This window comes from Leopardus geoffroyi, chromosome B1, assembly GCF_018350155.1.
Source record: "Leopardus geoffroyi isolate Oge1 chromosome B1, O.geoffroyi_Oge1_pat1.0, whole genome shotgun sequence".
Lineage (NCBI taxonomy): Eukaryota > Metazoa > Chordata > Mammalia > Carnivora > Felidae > Leopardus > Leopardus geoffroyi.
In genome coordinates, this window is record NC_059327.1 from 153,177,964 (window position 1) to 153,193,442 (window position 15,479).

At 32.1% G+C, this 15,479-nt stretch overlaps 1 protein-coding gene across 1 annotated transcript in view; it reads left to right on the forward strand.

Moving 5' to 3' along the window:
• Positions 1 to 15,479, forward strand: part of TECRL (trans-2,3-enoyl-CoA reductase like) — a 98,527-nt gene that overhangs the window by 38,692 nt on the left and 44,356 nt on the right. The window lies entirely within an intron of this gene.

The window sequence follows — 15,479 nt, forward strand, 5'->3', positions numbered from 1 at the left end:
AAGATATTAATGTGCCAATTTCTCATTTTCATGTATTATTTTTTGTTTGATTTGTATGTACTTTGTTGGCAAAGCATCATATTCAATAAGTGAGATTATTTTAGCAAGATAACAATAGCTTCACTTTTTAATATAATAAAATAATAAACATACAAGATAAATTTCCAAAAATGCAAAATCTCACAAAGATTAAAGCATTAGCTTCCTAATATAAATGTTTTTACTAAAGGCTAGAGATACTTTTCTATGACTATATACACAATTTCACATATATATTTTTTTATTTTTAAGTTTATTTATTTATTTTGTGAGGGAGAGGGAGCTTGAGAGAGGGCAGTAGCAGGGAGAGAGGGAGAGAGAATCTCAAACAGGCTGCGTGCTGTCAGTACACAGCTCGACTCTGGGCTTGATCTCAACAACCGTAAGATCATGCCCTGAGCTGAAATCAAGAGTCAGACACATAAATGACTGTGCCACCCAGGTGCCCCCCCCCCCAATTTCACATATCTTATACATTGGTCTCTAATAGCTTTTCCTATCAACATATTTTCTCAGTGTATTTTTGTGTAAATATATATTGACCTACATGATAAATATTACTGGAGATATACTTTTCTGTGGATGTGCAATACACATTTTCTGGATACACATTCTAATTGCTTCTATAATAAAGAAATATTATGCTTATTTATTCATCACTATTTGTTGAATGTTGAAAAATATTTAGCAGACATTTAATATGTACCATGCATCAAGTTATTTATTGACCAGAATAATTCATGTTTGTAAAATTATTTAATTGTATTTGTAAGAATAATAGCAGGGAAAAAATGCTGTTATAGAGAATAACCTCACTTCAAATCTTAACATGTATGTATTGCCAAATTTTCTCTCCTAATTTGTAGACTTAAAAGAGTACTTCAGAGTTTTTCTTCCCTTTCCTAATTAGTACTGTATATTAACAAGTTAATAAGTTTTGATAATTGATGTATGGAAAAAATAATTTAGCATTAGATTTCATTTGTTGAATTATTAGTGAATTAATTTTTTCATACTCTCCTTTGAGATTTTTATGTATTTTTTTCTGGAAATTGCCTGTTCATAGTGTTCACCCATATCTTTGACTACTTGGATGTTTTTGCTGTCTTAATAATATAGAAAATCTTTATGAATTAGTATATAGGTAACAAACACTTTTCCCCATTTTTGGAAGAAAAATCAATTTTATAGATCCAAATTAATCAATTTTTTTATTTTATGTTTTCTGTTTTGTGACCTATTTGAGTATCATTTCATCCTCTAATCTTTGGAAATATTGATATATGTTTTATTCAAATACTTGTAAGTTATAGTTTTATTTTTCACATAATTTTTTTTAATATCTGTAATTTATCTTGGTAGAGGGGATGGAGTGAAGAATTCTCACCATTTTAATTACATTTTATGTTTATGATTTTAATTTCTGATCACATCACGATTAGTGAAATTATATAGCTATTTTCACTCTTTCTGATTTATTTTTATTATTTTATTCAGTGTTTTACAAAACAATATCTAAATATTAGGGAATTATTTCTACATTAAAAATGTTTTTTGGTAATTTATCTGGTATCATGATTTCTCCATTCTTTCTTTGACAATTTTGGTTAGATAACTTCTTGATATCTCTTTCATGTTTTGTTTAGGGTCCATAAACTTGAATTTAAGGAGATTATGTTTTGTATATATTATAATCCAAACATTTCTAAAATACGTTTATATTTCATTTTCCAGTAATGACTTTTTTAAGTCAATATTTATTTATTTACAGACCATTACAGTTTACTGTATAAATTGCCAAAAGCATGTAGTATTTTGTTTTCTCAAAAAGAAAAACAAAAGGAAGAAGAAGAAGAAGAAGAAGAAGAAGAAGAAAAAGAAGGAGAAGAAAAAGAAGAAGAAGGAGAAGAAAAAGACACCAAAACAAAAACAAAATAACTCCAAAAGTAGATAAGTTAAAGTAGCATTTTGTAGGAATGAATGGAGATTTTAGTCTTTTTCACAAATTGGTTGCTTTCTTTTAGGCCGATTCTCTAGCATCTCATGCTACTTTAAGATTACTATTGGCTAACTCCTAAAATCAATTTCTTCAGTGCTAAGTATTATACCTGTGACATCCTAGAAGCTTGATTTTTCCCTGTGGTCAGATGTTTAATGTTTTCAGCCAAAAATATTAAATGCCTTTTGGAAAAACTAAATCCTGAGTCTGTGCACATTTTAGCAGTAGCAAAGGGTTAAGTAATAAATAAGAATACTACATATTGGAATTAAATGCAATGTCTGTTTAAAAAGAAAAAAGAAAAACAAGAAAATAAATGAGGATGACATTCTGAAAATATGACAATATTGACCCTGCATGGCACTCTCATCTTCCCACCCAGTTAGTTTAATGAATAATAGTTCTTTCTTGAAACAGGTTAGAGTAAAATATCCCCAGAATAAATCCACATTATTAAAGATTTCAGTAATAGTCATCTAAGTGATAATAGGGTGGTAGTATGTAGTATAAATGTATTTTGTGCATTTTAATATACATATACCTCATGTGTGTGCGATTATGTGTATGACATATAAAATATATATGTAGTTATTTTCTTAACTATAGAATATCTTAATTCCCTCTTATGGCATCTTTTGAGCCTAAAAGCTTAATGTTGTAATTTCCAAAAGGTACCTAAATAATCTAAAAAACTCAAAGGAAAAGATTTAATCTACAAAAAATATTTTAGATAGACATTTCTATAGTATCATTTTGAGGTTGACCAATGTTTATCAAGTGAAATCCATATACTTTGTCACAATCCACAGTACATCATTTATCTAGTATACTTTTAAAATTTAAGCCATAAAGTTTTCTCTAACATGTAATCTCTACCTATTTTAAGATTCATGTCATTCTAGTATATTATCCTTCATTCTTCTTTGTTTTGTACTTACCTACCCTTTCTCTATTTTGAGAGATCTAATAAATTCTGGCTATTAGATTCCCCTTCATTTTAAGCCCCAGCATTACATTGAAAATTACATCTAAAATGATAATCCAATATGATACTTTCAAAACTACTTGCTTTTCCTGGAATTTTCACTTCCACTCTGCTTTAGCTACTTATCACTTATCCATGCCATGAGATTTGACATTAGTTATAACTGAATTTTAATATTTGAAACTAAACAAATCACTTGCCCATGTACCATTTTAAATATCTCACTGTTTTGCTCTAGGACTCACAGTTTCTGAAACTCAGAGAAATATAGTCTCTAAAACACTACCTTTCTTCTGATTTATCATCTAGATTAAAGTTGATGTTATACATTATCTAAACTGCTCTTTTACTAGTTGATCCATATTTCTCCCTAGCTTAAAACTATTCTACACTTTACCTAAACTGCTCTCTTACAGGTTAATCCATAATAGACTTTTAGGTCCACGAGTCAATTCTCTCTCCAAATCCTTAGATTTACTCTTTTAAGTCTTTTTTTTTTTCTGTATCTTCAAATGTTGCCTAAAAATTATTTTACCAAGAATTTGCTAACTTACAAACCGCTTATAGCAATTCCATCACTCTTCCTTTCTCCGTCACTTAGCCGTCACTTCAGAACACTCTTCTTTGTCCTTTTGCCAAAGACCTTCCTAAGGTCACTAGAGTTTCCCTTTTGCTAGGGCAGTGGATCATCTTTGGTCATGTGTAACCTGAACTCCCAGCTGCACTTGACTGGGTACACCATCCTGTTTGACTCCTTTGGTTTGATTCTAATTCTGTCCACTTGGTTCTAAGATCTAATTTCTTTGACTTCTCTCTGACCTCTCATTCTCAGACTCTTTGAGGACTTCACATCATTGTTAGGTTTCTTAAAATCTGTCACTACTTAGATTCTGTCTGCAGCATTCTTCTCTTTTAATTCTACATTTTTCCCCCTCTTTTGTTTGTGCTTTCAGCAACTCCCATGGTTTTAAAATTAACACTAATAAATGAATGAAATGAAAGCTGTCTCTTTCCCAGAATTTTGACTCTATAATAAACAGCCAGTGTAGCATCTTAATATCTTGTATTTTTTTGCAGACACTTCAGCATTTTCATTAGAATTTTGACACATAAAACTGAAGGAATAGATTCAATCTGGAAACATTCAACTTTTTTTTGTTTGTTTGTTTTCGTTTTTGTTTTTTCCATATTCCAAGAATTTGTAAAGACTGAAATGAACTAACTCTTGGAACAATATAAAATGAATGTAGTTCATACTGAATTATTTTGCAATGTAAAAATTCCCAGGGTTTCTTAACATAGATGATTTTAAACTTCTCAACTGTTTATCTGACTCTGCTGAAATTGTTTTTGGACTTCTCAGTATTTGCCACAATTCATTAATGAGAAACCATATTCATCCTAACCGTTCTGTTTATATTTGAAGCTACTGGGTTTTGGAAATGACAAGTTAATGTAAACTTGCCTAACTCTAAAATAAACAGAATATTTCAATAATAAGAGCAACTATTTGTGTATGTATATAGGTGTGTGGTACTATGCACATATGTGTGCATACAGCCATATTTATTAAAATCCTTGGATTGGGTGTTAAAATGTAGCTTTCTTTCTATTTCTTTTCAATTAAATGATTGACTGTTACTAAAAACAAATAGCAATTCTGTACAATTAGTATATCTGAAATTTGCACATTGCCTTCTCATAATCACAGTACAAGTCTCTGTAATTTTTATTCTAGATACCAATTATAGTTTTGGATATATTTCCTCCCACATTGATCTGCTCTAGTATCTTATCCCTACTACCCTGGTACTTTCAGCATCAAGTTCAAGCTCCTCATGGCACATAAGGCCCTCATAATTTTTTCATACTCTATATGTATGTGGGTGGGTATTTTTCTTAGTGGCAGCAAAGAAAAATGTATTTAATAGATAATTTGAAGGGTGGGTGGGGAATGTTTTCTGAGTATTGTTCCTGTTAAATAACAACTACATTTTCACTATGAGATTATTTCTACTTGATTGTTTACTAGGCGTATCTATTTGTGACAAATAATCAGTTTATATAAATTCAGGAATGATATTAGCCTGATGTGGAATTTACAACTGTTCATACCCTTTTTTTTTCTGAGCATAGTATCATTTTGAACCAACCACCAATAGCAGTTTAATGCAGAAAACAACATGAACACATTACATTACAGGTAAATAGATACAATATCACAATATCTTTTTCTTACCTGACTCAATTTGCCCATGTGCTCTGCCTTGAAAGTGTCTATTGTCTTTTTCCACCTTATTATTCAGCTCTTGCAAATATTTCTTACATACAATTCCATCAACTTTTCTTTTACTTTATTAAAACAAGGTAAAGTCTCATTTTCCCGTTATTTTTTTTTAAACACCTTTTCAGCTGTACTGGTATTTTTATTATGATCATTACTGGTATCTCTTAGTAAACACAATACAGAGTTGTACAGGTTTTAATACTCTGGTCCTAACTACTCTCCATACCTGTTATTTTCAGGGTATGATTTTGCAGAAAAGGTATTCCAAGAATGCAAATATCATTTGTTAGCAAAAATCTTTTATCTGTACAAACGACTACAAGGTTTTATGTTGTTTTCTTTTACAATTAAAGTTAACATAGGGCACCTGGGTGGCTCAGTCCTTTGAGGGGCCAACTTCGGCTCAGGTCATGATCTCATGGTTCGTGGGTTCCAGCCGCATGTGGGGCTCTGTGCTGACAGCTCGGGACCAGCAGCCTGCTTCAGACTATGTGTCTCCCTCTTTCTTCCCCACTCCTGCTCACGCTTTCTCTCTGTCCCTCTCTCAAAAATAAACATTTAAAATGTTAAAATTAAAGTTAACACATTGTGGGGGTGCCTGAGTGGCTCAGTTGTGTTTGACTCTTGATTTTGGCTCAGGTCATGATCTCAATGTCATGAGTTTGAGACCTGCATCAGACTCTGTGCTGGGCATGGAGACTACTTAACATTCTCTTTCTCTCTCTCTCTCTCTCTCTCTTTCCCTCCCTCCAAAAAAAATTAAAGTTAGTAAAACATTTTAAGGTAGTTTTTAATAGTTTCTGGTACTTCGCAAACATCTCATTTAACACTCACAACATCCCTATTAGATACTTTCGTTATATTTCTATTTCTTTAAATATTTTTGCTTAACAGATGAGAAAAATAAAATTCACAGAGTTAACTTGCCTAGGATAAATAAGATAGCCAGTAGATTTTCGCACCAAGAGTTAAGTCCAGACAGTGACTATCTACTTTGCAGTTAAATAGCAAAGGAATACTGACTTTTTATGTAGGAAAAATGATTTATTATATAGTAACTAATTTCACATTTGATTGAATATGCATATATAACTTCTACTAATTCTTCTTCAATAAGAGGCCATATGTTTATTCAAATCCTATAAAATTCCTCTGTGCCTGGCATTCTTCTAATTAACGCATATACAATGGTAATAAAAATGATTGCATCTGTCTGTTCTTATGGAGGTAGAAACATCTTTAAGAGTGCATAAATAATTTTATATAAGAAGACAAAAACAGGGTAATGAAAAAAAGTAACTGGAAAATAATACTGGGATCTGCTCCATTGGATAGCAACAGGGAGATTCTCTCTGTACAGGAATCATCCAGAAACTCCGATTTAGACACCAACAATTGAATAATTCAAGGTTTAGTGTTTGCCAGGTAGTGAGAGAGAGGGAGAGTAGTGCAAAGTAGTAGATTTTTCATTAGTGTGTTTTTGGACCCTAGGATTGAGCCTAGAGAGGAATGGACATGTGGGAGAAATAATAATAATAATATGGTAATTGTTGGAAAATATTTGAAGAATCAAAGAATATTTCAGTTTAAAGTTATATTTAAATCACCAACAATAATAAATAAGTAATGGTGGATAGTGTGTTCTCCATGAGTGTTTTAAGTGGAAAGACCAGTCCATCATAGATGGCAACAAGAAGAAATAAAATTAGATAGTAAAGTCTGAATATATGAAATCCACAAGGAGAATGGAGAAAAATGTTTTGGAAACAGCATTTAAAGCAAGGAGGATTCCTTATACATTTTCATGCCCAAAATTGGATAAGTTTAATGTCAATAATAAATACTAGTTGAAAGATATGCAGAGAACTTTTCTATTAAAGTAAGAAGTTAGAGGGACTTTTTTGAGTGATTGATCATTTAGAAGGCTTTGCTGTTGACAGAGTAGGAGTGCCCTAAAGTACATTGGGGGAGTATTAGAAGGCGTGGAGAAGTGGACAATCAGGTCTGATTAGTGGTTGTGCAAAGCAAAATTGGGAGAAGTGTCATTGTGCTGGTGGATATACTGGGAGACTTGACAGCTGATGGTGTCCAATGTAAATGGGAATATAGGCATGATGATCAATGCTAGTAGTTTCTTAGAAGTTTAGTGGGTAATTTGCTGAACAAACTGGCTATAAATTTAAGCCAGTGAAGATAACGAATCGGTCCGGTTATACTCTGCGTGTTCTCCGTGCCTCACATTATTCTTGCTTTATGCCTTGCATTTACTATGAAATTGGCTTGTTACTTTATGCCTCTTGCTTTCATGCTCTCTTTTATTTTATAATTCTGAATATTTTTTATGCAGCTTTTAAATTTTCCATTTTTAGAACCATGTCTTTTTTCCTGAAGGAGCCTTGCTTTGTGATTGCTGATTATACATACAGTGTGATAGCACTCTGTCTTTCTTATTTGAGCACTTTGTAATAGCAAATTCTTTAGCAGATGCATTTTCTTTTCAAGGTCAGCAAAATAATATTCATTGGTTGGTGCCGGTTTTACTGTTAAAACATTTTGTTGTTGTTGGGGTGAGATAGGAAATGTTTCTTTTATTTTTCAGATATATAAACACTATTCCACATTTCATATCTTACAGGCTTCCTTGATTCTGTTTTAACGTGATCACTTAATTATGTAGGTGGCATTTATAAGACTACAAAGAAATGGTTTACAAGGAAGAGAATGGCCCATTTAGTTTTAGTGAAGTATTGTACTGAATGGATCATTTCTAACAAATAGAACAACTCAACCAACAATATTAAATCAGCAGCCACTATTTTGGTACATAAGAGATTTGTATAATATACTTGATGCTTATTTCTTATAAAAAAGGAAGCGGAATTCATGTATCTGCCCTGTTGTTCAGGCTTGCTTATAGGATTGTATTGTTTGGAAAGACTATGGCAGTACTAAATAATAAAACATTATAAACAAAGTGGTAAGCAAAGTGTACAGGACATTCTGTCATGACATCATGTTTCCTATTTAGGATTCCATTACTTGGTTGACACGTCCTGTACTTTAATTTTATTTTGTACATATGAGAACTTTGTAATCAGAGCACATCTTTTGCCTGACAGGAAAAGAAAAAGTTGTATACTTTGGATACCAGATCAACTAATATATGAGGAAGTTATTAAGAGAAAGTTTGGCTTAATAGAAACAGGAAATTTTACTAATAAACTGTTCAAAGTTAAAAAAAATCCTTTTATCAAAATTTGAGATTGATCAATATTCCTACATTCTTCTGAAATAATCTAAGGTATTTAGAATGCTCTAGTCCAAAGAATGCTTTTCATTTTGTAATTATTGTTATACAGTATTTTGTTTCTGCATATAGATATACACTATTATGAGTGTTATCTATATTTTTTATATAAATGAGTTACATAGATATTATGATATTTTTTATAGAATTATCCATATATATGTCAGTTCCTGTACTGAATATTATTTAGTTTATCTTATCTCTTAGTCTTGGTACTTATTTATTTTTTTGGAAGTTGATCCTTTAGATGTTTATCTACCAAAAGACAGAAAGGGTCTATAGAGTATAGGATTTCTTACTGTAATACTCCTTATTTTATGTTATCTTTACAAGATACTCCATTTAAAAACTATTTGTCCAATACCTTTTGTTGTTGCTATTTAGAAGTCTGCTGTCAGTTTAATTGCCACATGAAATATGGAAAATATGAAAATATGTAAAGAAAATAGAAGACTCTGAATGAAATTATCTGCCTCCATAGATGATTTATTTTTTACTTCCTTGGGTAGGAGAGCTGGACCTTGGAGATTACAGATCACTTGAATCCAAACAAGGATTGAGATGATTCAAAATTCAGCTTCATTTCCTATAGGAACTGGTTTATTTCTGATTTGCCCTTATTTTACAATACTAATTGAAATATTGGGCTTTTACCAGGGTTTCTACTTTTCAATTGAGCATAAAGTCTGCTTTTTTGTCCCCTTAAACTTGTGAGTCTGTGGGAAGTCCTGTTCACCTCTTCTAATACAAGCAGATATCCTTTGGGGAATGTGGCTCCGGTTGTTGGACTCAGTTTTCTGAGCTTCCCTTCTTGCTGGAGCTTGGCTTCATAATTATTCATTTTCTTAATTACTCTGTGGAGATTTTGATAAAATATTTTGCCATACTTTTCTAGTTTTCCTCAATAGGATGCATAAGAAAGAATATATAGTTTATCATTATAATTAATAAAATTTTTTGCTTATGCTTGTGTATCCCTAATATATTGTCCAATTTTAGCCCCTATTCTTTTTTTTTTCTTTTTTAATGTTCATTTATTTTGAGGGAGAGAGACAGAGTGTGAGTGGGGGAGAGGCAGAGAGAGAGGGGACACAGAATCTGAAGCAGGCTCCAGGCTCCAACCTGTCAGCACAGAGCATGATGCAGGGCTTGAACTCACAAACCACAAGATCATGACCTGAGCCAAAGTAGGATACTTAACCGACTGAGCCCCTGAGGTGCCCCAAAGCCCCTATTCTTTTAATCTGCTTTTCACATTTAATTAATCCTTTCATGTTTTTTACTTTCTGAGTAATTTCCTCTGGTCCATATTCCAAATGACTAATTCTCTCTTCTCCCTGGTCTAATTGGCTATACTATCATTCCATAATTTTTTATTACCAAGAATGAGTTGGTGATAAATTTGATTTCTTTCTTTTTAAAGTTTATTTATTTTGAGAGAGAGAGAGAGAGAGACAGAGACAGAGACAAAGAGAGAGAGAAAGCACATGCACAAGTCGGGGAAGGGCAGAGAGAGAGGGAGAAAGAGAATCCCAAGTAGGCTCCACTCTTATCTGTGCAGAGCCCTAATCAGGGCTCAATCCTACAAATTGTGAGATCATGACCTAAGCCTAAATCAAAAGTCTGATGATCAACCAATTGAGGCACCCAGATGCCTCTGATAAATTTGATTTCTATAAAGTTTATTCATATTTGTCAAATAAGTTTCTATTTATATAAACAACTATAAATTATACAAACATATATACATATATTGCATAGTGTATTATATAGTATAATCATATACACATACAATTTACTCTTTCTTTCAAATGGGTTACTACAAAGAACAGTTGATTCACTTTAATTTATAATGCTATGTTGTCTTAGAGCACCTGGCTGGCTCAATTGGTACAGGATGTGACTCTGCATCTTGGCGTTGTGAATTCAAGTGCTACCCTGATCATAGAGATTACTTAAAAAAAATAATGCTACATTTTCTGAGGCTTATTACCTAAAGGTTTTGTTGACAGGTTTCATTATTTTTCAGACTACTTAGAATCTATTTTATAATAACTTGCATATATCAATTATTTGAAAATAAACCTTCTTTTCTTCTAACTCTCTGGAACTGTCATCTCCAAGATTGGCATTGATCACCACATGTGTATCTAGTGGCAGGTCACAGTGAACCTGCTTGTCAAATTTGCTTATTATTGTCTACATCCAGTTTTGGAATCTTGAGGAATTAAACTGAACCAAGTAGGGGGCGCCTGGGTGGCTCAGTCGGTTAAGCGTCCGACTTCGCTCAGGTCATGATCTCACGGTCTGTGGGTTCGAGCCCCGCATCGGGCTCTGTGCTGACAGCTCAGAGCCTGGAGCCCATTTCGGATTCTGTGTCTCCCTCTCTCTGCCCCTCCCCTGTTCATGCTCTGTCTCTGTCTCAAAAATAAATAAACATTAAAAAAAAAAAAATTTTAAACTGAACCAAGTAGAAACTTGTAGACCTATATCCTTCTTGCACTAAACTCTTGAACAAAGCCAGCTCTGAATAGCATACTTCTCAGTATTATATTCTGCTTCTATTTATTCTTTGTACCATCTCACAACACCAACCACAAAGAAACCAGGATGTAAACAACAAAAATTGATCACCATTTTCTCCATTCCCAGAAGTCTCTATGGTCTACTATGGAGGTTTCATTACTTGAATTAAATTTCCTTAATTCTAAACTGTTCTCAGAACTTCTTCCTAGTGAGACTGGTGAAATCAAGAAAAGAGTAGGAGTAAGGCTGAGGTTTTACCTAGGGTTATAAGTGAGGACATAAGTGTTCTAGGTCATGAAGGATACTTAGTATTTCTGAAAAATTCTCCCAGTCATTTTTCTTCTAAATTTCTCTTCTTTTAGCAATAATATAAATTCAGTTAAATATTTAATACCATCTGTAATCAAGAACTATAAATAATAATTTTTAACATCTTTCAAACTATACCATGCCAATAACTTGATGTATGCTTTAGTCTGTATGACCTATTAATTGGCTCTATATTTTCATATATACAAAGATAGAGTGGATTCTACTAGCAAGTCAAGAAGCAAACATTTCACTTATCTATTACCAATTTTTAAAATTGTACCTCTAGAGGCACCTGAGTGGCTCAGTCAGGTAAGTGTCTGACTCTTGGTTTTGGGTCAGGTCATGATCTTGAGGTTCATAAGTATGAGTCCCACATGGGGCTCTGGGCTGACAGCATGGAGTCTGCTTGGGAGTCTCTCCTCTCCCTCTCTCCCTCTGCCCCTAGCTTGCTCTCATTTGCTCTCTCTCAAAATAAATAAATAAACTTTAAAAAAAAAAAAAGGAATCTTTAAAAAAATAAAATAAAATAAAATTGTACCTCTAAAAATACAAGTGGAGCATTTTTATACTGTTGAACAACATCCAACAAGAGGAATTTAAATCATAATAAAAATGATGGCAAGTAACACAGTCTTACATTACAAGAAAGCAAAGGCAGGCATCAGGCACATATTACTTGAGTGAATATGGCTGATGACATATTTTATGTGATATATATCCTGTATAATTTGTATTATTGTTCTTCTTAATAATGCAAATTTAAAAATATTTTTGAAGAAGTAAAATAATCAAATACTTTGAATCTGTTTAATCTTATGGAATTTAATTCAATCACTAGTTTTTCTTTCTATGTGAATGCTGTATACAAATAGAAATTAATTTAGGAAATTGAAATCTTTTAGATTCTTGGATTTCAAAACTTTTTGACTATGAATCAGAATGTGAAATGCTTATTGGTCTTATAAAAAATACAATGTATTTACAGACTTTAAAATATTGAATAAAAGTTCATGAAGTAATACTTAACCTATTTAGAGTTTATTCCAATATATTTTATTCAGTGTCATGATGATCCATCTCTACTTATTCTATTCTATTCTATTCTATTCTATTCTATTCTATTTCTTTTTGTAATGCTAAGGATAATACTGATTCCTTTTTTCCAATTTACTAATGGGTCACAACCAGCAGTTTGGAAAACACTACCTTATTACAATAAGTATATTTAATAAGTATATTAAAATAAGTATATTTGTATTACATACTGAACTACATATATATCAAATCATATATATTACTCATTTAGAATGTTAATCCATTAGTGATATAAACACTTTCAATTATCAAGGAAAGAACTGTAAGTCATGGCTAAAATACGAAAAAAGTTACGCAAATCAAGTTATATATCTTGACAACTTTAGACACACAGATGCATTAGATCTCTTATGTTGTTGTAATTCATCTCTATGCCAGTTGTCTATCTTCAATGTACTAATACATTACAAATAATATTTTAGACTATTCATCCATGCTAAAAATACTTATGCAACATATGTTCTTTATAATTTATGTTTATAAACTGTCTTTTTCTGCCATTCTTTGAACCTATTCCACCTCACCACAATAAGCCCAGAACATTTCAGCAAATGTATGCTTTGCCCTTTGAAAAGGTGACTGAAATTAATCTAAAGACTTATATAGACAGTTAATAACTTTTTCACTAGGACACAATGTTCAAAGGTTATAACCTATAAATGCCAAGTTTATCTCATAAGTAGTTTTATAGCTTATCCATGCTGAGAGACTTGGGAGGATATGGATTTCCCTGAAAGTGTTTAGAGCTTCTAACTTCTCTGATGAATCTTTGTGGATTCAACCATTATTCACTCATCTAGATCACAGACATATCGATGGGCTTCAAATGATAATTTTGCATTTCCACTATAGGAGGCATCATGAAATAACTATCGAAAGCAGTGTTTCATGTGAATATTATTAAAATGGACAGAAATTGACCGCTTATGTTCACCCATCATAGGTGCTCAATGACTAACGTTCAATATAATTGGATTCCCATTAGCTTTGTATTTTCTCCAATACCCATATTGGAAACTCATTTAAACTTATAGAAGCCTCTGCTGTATGCATTTGCATCATATCTTCTTTGACAGCCAATTTTCACTAACAGTAATAAAAGTAAATATTTTAAAAGATTTTTCAGCAAATAATGTTAATACACATTCCAGAACAAGTGCCTATATAAATAATAATTGTATTAGTAAATACAAAAAAAAGAAAGTGTCTTTATCTGCATATTTTCTAATTTAAAAAAATCAAATGCCAAAGTTAAATTTTGTGCCTGCTTATTTGTCATGCTATTACTAAGTTTGGTTTAAATATAATCTTAAATAATTTTAAACTTGTGATTATAATTTTTGACGTATGAATTATTTGCCCAAGATAATGTACATGTATAAATTGTCTTTTACAGTAAATTTAGATAGAATTTATTGCAATAGTCTAGTTATGTTACATTATCATCACTCTTACTGCCACCTTTAAGAGTAATGTTTTGAAAACAAAAGAGCAATGTGGAATGTTCCTTTGTCAATATTCTTCTGTTAATTTATTACAAATCAAGTTAATTTGCTTAATATTGGATATTAAAGTTAAGAATTAAATTTTCAATACAAACTTTAAAATAATAACAGAATCATTTTAAGAGAAAATAATTATATTCTGGTAATTATGAGCCAATTTTTCCATTGTGGCTGTGTATAGTAAGTATGTTTTGATTTCCTTAGTCAGGTAGAATTCTTTAGTAAACTATGTATTTATTCCTAACAGTAGTAGGAGAAGATACTAAATTAAAGTGATGTTCTGTTATGATCAATAGGCCCATAATTATTAAAAGTCAATAATACATATTATTCCAATTGTGTGATTTACTCTTGATAAAGAAAATAACCCACTTTCAGGTGCCAATATTTTTTTAAAAATTTAATTTGGGGTTCCTGGGTGGCTCACTTGGTTAAGCGTCCAACTTTAGTTCAGGTCTTGTAGTCCGTGAGTTCGAGCCCCACGTCAGGCCCTGTGTTGACAGCTCAGAGCCTGCTTCAGATTCTATGTCTCCCTCTCTCTCTCTGCCCATCCCCTGCTCATGCTCTGTCTCTCTCACTCTCAAAAATAAATAAATGTTAAAAAAAAATGTTAAAAAATTAATGAGATCAAAGTTCTTTAGTGTCAAATGAAGATGCTGAAGCATTTTGTTGAAGAATAACTTACTTAAAAGTGCATAAATTCTATGTCATATACCTTGGTACAGGTCGACAAATTGAACACATCTATGCAACCAGTTCTTAAATTGAAAAACAGGAAATTATCACCCATAAGGCTCACATCATGCTTTCTTCCAGAACTATCCACTACTGCTCATCATCACACTGCAAGAGTAACTACTATCTCCATTTATGACACTGGATAACTTCTTTATGCACTTCCTAAGATCGAATCTGCTGTTCAATAGAAACTATTAGATTTATTGGGGGAGGGAGTGATGCCTATTCATGTCTTCTGCCCATTTTTAGTTGCATTATTCATTTTTAAAAACTCCATTTAAATTCCATTTAGTTAGCATACGGTGTAATATTAGATTGACATGTACAATTTAGTGATTCAACACTTCCATACAACAGCTGGTACTCATCACTACAAGTACACTCCTTAATCCTCATCATCTATTTAACTCATCACTCTACCCCCCCTCCTCCCTGGCAACCATCAGTTTGTTATTTATAGTTAATAAGTCTGTTGCTTGCTTTGCCTCCCTTTATTTTAGCTTATGATTGTTTTGTTTGTTAAATTCTACATAGGAGTGAAGTTATATGGTATTTGCCTTTCTCTGACTTACTTTACTTAGCATGATACTCTTTAGCTCCATCCACATTGCTGTAAATGGAAATATTTCATTCTTTTTATGGTTGAGTAATATTCCATTGTATGTATATACTACTTCTTCTTTACC